Below are 6,179 nucleotides of genomic sequence, written 5' to 3'. Positions count from 1 at the left end.
AAAACAGAGTTCTCAATTATAATACACTGTTGTACTGACGAACGTTATGGCGTATTCGCCATAGTATGCAGATAATTTCATTTACGTTTTTAAATTATGCTCCAAATTCAAAATGTATTTTTTTACCTTAAAGACCATTCAAAATTAAGTAAAAAGATTTATAAATAAATTTTCCACGATTTATCCGTGCCACAAGATAAAGGAAAAAAGAGGGTCCCATTTATTAGAGTATTGGAATAAGACAACCGTGTTTTTATGTCGATTTTTTTTATTTTTCAAATTTATTTTTGAAAGCTTATAGTAATAAGATATAAAAAGAATTGACATGAGGAGAATAAGGAATAAAAGAAACCAAAAACGAAATGAATCGAAACTATAGAAGCCGAGATATAAGTAAAAATGTGGGAAAAACAAAAGAAAACTGGTTTTTTCCCACCGTACCATTTTTTTTCCTAAAATGATTATTGGCAAATTTCAAAGTAAGCCCTAAACTAACAATTTCTATTAAAAAAACCCAATAAAAAAATAATTTTTTTTTGGTCAAAAATCGAAAGGGTTTTTATTTTTTTATAAATAAAATATAACTCTGACAACTTTTTGTATTAAATAAAAGTTCTCAGGCATATCACGAGGTATGCGTATGTCAAAATAAATCGGTTGTAGCTATCATAGAATCGGAGAAAATTGAAAAAAAACTATAAAACATAAATATTCAATTATCATGAGCCCTATGGAAAAATTTCAATTTTTTATTTTTCTATCCTATACTACTTCAGAGTACCTTTAAAAAAGATTATTACCGATTTGACTCTAAAACGAACGGAAAACCTATTTCTTTGCATTTTTCGATTTTCGAACAAAATCCGGGTCAAAATGAGCATTTTTTCAAAATATGCTCCGAATTCAAAATTTCGTTTTTCTACTTAAAGACGACTTAAAAAGTAGTAAAAAAGCTTCATGACAATTTTTTCCACGATTCATACGAGTGGCACAATATAAATAGAAAGATTAGGTCCCATAAGAATTGATGTTTGGGATAAGAAAATCGGGTTTTTTCGTGGATTTTTGTAATTTTTCAGTTTTATTTTTGAAAGCCAATACTAATTATATATGAAAGGAGTAGACAGATGAAGAAAAAGGAGTAAAAAAAACCATCAGTGAATTAAGTCGAAGCTATAGAAACCGAGATATTAATAAAAAAGGTGGAAAAAACAAAAGAAAACTTGTTTTTTCCCATGGTACCATTTTTTTTCCTAAAATAATTATTGGCAAATTTTAAAGTAAACCCTTAACTAATAATTTCCAGTAAAAAAACTCAATAAAAAAATAATTTTTTTTTTGGACAAAAATCGAAAGGGGTATACCCACGAAAAATTTCGAAAAAATGGTTTTTATTTTTTTCCAAATTAACTGTAACTCTGACAACTTTTTGTTTCGAATAAAAGTTCTCAGGAATTTTATGAGGTATCCGCATGTCAAAATAAATCGGTTCTAGCTATCATAGAATCGGAGAAAATTAAAAAAAACTGTAAAACATAAATATCGAAATATCAAGAGCCCTATGGAAAAATGTAAATTTTTTATTTTTCTATCCTACACTACTTCAGAGTACCTTTAAAAAAGGTTATTACCAATTTGACTCTAAAATGAACAGAAACCCTATTTCTTTGCAATTTTCGATTTTCGAACCAAATCCGGGGTCAAAATGACTATTTTTTCAAAATATGCTCCGAATTCAAAAATTCTTTTTTCTAGCTAATGTCCATTCAAAAACTAGTGAAAAAGCCTTATGACAAAATTTTCCACGATTTATACGAGTGTCACAATATAAAGAGAAACATTAGGTCCCATAAGAATTCATGTTTGGAAATAAGAAAACCGGGTTTCTTCGTGGATTTTTTTTATTTTTTAGGTTAATTTTTGAAAGTTAATAGTAATAAGATATCAAAAGAATTGACAGAAGAAGAATAAGAAAAAAAAATAAATAATCAACGAATTGAATCGAAGCTATAGAAGCCGAGATATAAGTAAAAATGTGGGAAAAACAAAAGAAAACTTGTTTTTTTTTTCCCCGTACAATTTTTTTTTCCTAAAATGATTATTGGCCGATTTTAAAGTAAGCCCTAAACTAACAATTTCCAGTAAAAAAACTCAATAAAAAAATAATTTTTTTTTGGTCGAAAATCGAAAGGGGGATACCCACGAAAATTTTCGAAAAAATGATTTTTATTTTTTTCTAAGTTAACTGTAAGTCTGAGAACTTTTTGCTTTCAACAAAAGTTCTTAGGAATATTACGAGGTATCGGTATGTTAAAACGAATCGGTTCTAACTATCATAGAATCGGAGAAAATTGAAAAAAACTGTAAAACATAAATATCGAATTATCAAGAGCCCTATGGAAAAATTTCAATTTTTTATTTTTCTATCCTCCACTACTTCAGAGTACCTTTAAAAAAGGTTATTACCAATTTGACTCTAAAATGAACAGAAATCCTATTTCTTTGCAATTTTCGATTTTCGAACAAAATCCGGGGTCAAAATTACCATTTTTTCAAAATATGTTCCCAATTCAAAATTTCTTTTTTCTGGTTAAAGACCATTCAAAAACTAGTAAAAAAGCTTCATGACAAATTTTTCCGCGATTCATACGAGTGGCACAATATAAATAGAAAGATTAGGTCCCATAAGAATTGATGTTTGGGGATAAGAAAATCGGGTTTTTTCGTGGATTTTTGTAATTTTTCAGTTTTATTTTTGAAAGCCAATACTAATTATATATGAAAGGAGTAGACAGATGAAGAAAAAGGAGTAAAAAAAACCATCAGTGAATTAAGTCGATGCTATAGAAACCGAGATATTAATAAAAAGGTGGAAAAAACAAAAGAAAACTTGTTTTTTCCCATGGTACCATTTTTTTTTCCTAAAATAATTATTGGCAAATTTTAAAGTAAACCCTTAACTAATAATTTCCAGTAAAAAAACTCAATAAAAAAATAATTTTTTTTTTGGACAAAAATCGAAAGGGGTATACCCACGAAAAATTTCGAAAAAATGGTTTTTATTTTTTTCTAAATTAACTGTAACTCTGACAACTTTTTGTTTCAAATAAAAGTTCTCAGGAATTTTATGAGGTATCCGTATGTCAAAATAAATCGGTTCTAGCTATCATAGAATCGGAGAAAATTGAAAAAAACTGTAAAACATAAATATCGAAAGATCAAGAGCCCTATGGAAAAATGTAAATTTTTTATTTTTCTATCCTACACTACTTCAGAGTACCTTTAAAAAAGGTTATTACCAATTTGACTCTAAAATGAACAGAAACCCTATTTCTTTGCAATTTTCGATTTTCGAACCAAATCCGGGGTCAAAATGACCATTTTTTCAAAATATGCTCCGAATTCAAAAATTCTTTTTTCTAGCTAATGTCCATTCAAAAACTAGTAAAAAAGCTTAATAGCAAAATTTTCCACGATTTAAAGGAGTGCCACAATATAAAGAGAAAGATTGGGTCCCATAAGAATTCATGTTTGGGGATAAGAAAAGCGTGTTTTTTCGTGGATTTTTTTGATTTTTCAGTTTTATTTTTGAGAGCCAATAGTAATAAAGTATTAAAAGAATTGACAGGAGAAGAATAAGAAATAAAAGAAACCATAAACGAATTGAATCGAAGCTATAGAAGCCGAGATATAAGTAAAAATGTGGGAAAAACAAAAGAAAACTTCCTTTTTCTCACCGTACAATTTTTTTTTCCTAAAATGATTAATGGCAAATTTTAAAGTAAGCCCTAAACTAACAATTTCCAGTAAAAAAACTCAATAAAAAAAAAATTTTTTTTTGGACGAAAAATTTCGAAAAAATGGTTTTTATTTTTTTATAAATAAACTATAACTCTGATAACTTTTTGTATTAAATAAAAGTTCTTGGGTATATTAAGAGGTATTCGCCTGTCAAAACGAATTAGTTCTAGCTATTATAGAATCGGAGAAAATTGAAAAAAACTGTAAAACATAAATATCGAATTATCAAGAGCCCTATGGCAAAATTTTAATTTTTTATTTTCCTATCCTGTACTACTTTAGAGTACCTTTAAAAAAGATTATTACCGATTTGACTCTAAAATGAACGGAAAACCTATTTCTTTGCATTTTTCGATTTTCGAACAAAATCCGGGTCAAAATGACCATTTTTTCAAAATATGCTCCGAATTCAAAATTTCATTTTTCTGGTTAAAGACCATTCAAAAACTAGTAAAAAAGCTTTATGACAAATTTTTCCACGATTCATACGAGTGTCACAATCTAAAGAGGAAGATCAGGTCCCATAAGAAGCAATGTATTAGGATAGGAAAAAGTGGTTTGTTTCTTGTTTTTTTTTTTTTAATTTTTATTTTAAAAGTCAATTATAATAAAATAAAAAAAATTTAAAGAAAAAAAAAACGAATAAAAAAATTTATCAACTTATTGAATTGAAGCTATGAAAGCCGTGATCTCAATAATATAGTAAAAAATATATAAAAATACACCTTTTTTTGACACCGCATCAATGTCTTTTTTTTCTAAATTGATAAACTATTAATATAAATTTATTACCAATTTAGCAACCCCCACTAAAAGAACCCTAACTAAAATAAAACTATTATTACTATTATTATAAATATTATCTTTCTTGTCAATGTCCTTAAACCTTAAAACACCCTTTATAATATGATTAATATAATTATAAGTAATATTTTCCTTATAAATGCCTTAAAACCTTAAAACCCCCCCGTATAATTCTATTTATATACTATTATTATCCTCATAAATGTTCCGTAATATCAATACCCTCTGTATATTTCAAATATATATTTCTTAATATTTATATTCATTTTATTTATCCTAGTAATTTATCAAGAAACCGCGTAAAATTGTCCCCATAATACTAATAATATTCATTAATAAAATAACTCATGACGTCACGAGACGAACACGACGCGTTTATAATTGTTGCCAGACATCCTCCATCCTTCTCTCAAACCGCTTTTCCTACTCTAACTCGTAGCGCAAACGGGGCCGAATTTGCCGCCACAATACCCCGAAAACCCCGCGCTTACGTCATCTGGCCATGTGCGACTCGATAATGACGTCGTCCGTATGCCTTTACATTGGGTCAATTTGGTGCTGGACCGCCACCGTTATTGTACCATGAGCTGGCTCCCTGTGTCTCGAGGGTATGACTGGTTGATTGGAACGGCTTATTTTTGGGGGTTTTTCTTAAATAACAGCTCGTTGCGGAAAAACGGTAACATTTGAAGAAAAACGGTTTTTAGTGGATTATAGCCAGATAGTGTCCGGTGATTTCAGAAAAAAAATGGTTTCCGTAGGTGTCATAGGTATGCCGGTATAAAGCGTCAAAGTTAAAAAAAGGTGTAGAGCAAAAACTGCTCTACGTAGAAGACTGTAGACTATGTCGAAAAATAGGATTTAAAAAGTTCTTAAAATGCTGAAAGTTTGAAATTTCTAGGTGCCGCCAATAAAGAGTTATTAAGAAAAGTAGAAAAAAACGGTCAAAAAAAGGCTTAAAAAGGGGTTTATATTTGTTAACACAGCTCACCCCGTATAATACGTAGCACCATGAATAATACCTCTATTTAATCCTAAAGGATTAAGCTTTCAAACGGTGTTAACAAAAAAATTTAAAAAAATTTTTTAGAAGTAGAAAAAAATTTATTTCTCGAAAAATTCACTTTTTTTTTTCTCGAAAAAAAAATTTTTAAGTTTGAGCTCGTTTATCTCGGAAGGAGTTTCTTTTGGAAAAAAATAGTTAAGATAAAAAAGAAAGCTACATTTACGTAGAAAAGGGCTGTTTTATTCGCATTATCGGGAACATTACCGTTTAGGCCCCACGGCCGTTTAAGTCCGCGAGGTACCGCGCAAAAAGTTCAAAATTCATTCACAGAAAAATCCGACTTCTAAAGGGTTTATCTTAAAAAGCGCCCTTTAGGAGCTGCTTTATATAAAGGCCTTTAACGTCAATGAGTTTCAGAAAAATCGGCCCGGTCAGTTTTCCACAACGACTTAATCAAATTTTTTTCGTCAAAAAACCGTTTTTTGCCACGCCCACCCCTTCGGGGTGGGCGTGGCGAAAAAATTTTTTCACCGTTATATACTCTCATCCTTCCTACATATAACGGTAA

The sequence above is a fragment of the Anthonomus grandis genome, chromosome 1, assembly GCF_022605725.1.
Source record: "Anthonomus grandis grandis chromosome 1, icAntGran1.3, whole genome shotgun sequence".
Lineage (NCBI taxonomy): Eukaryota > Metazoa > Arthropoda > Insecta > Coleoptera > Curculionidae > Anthonomus > Anthonomus grandis.
This window is presented reverse-complemented; position numbering follows the sequence as displayed.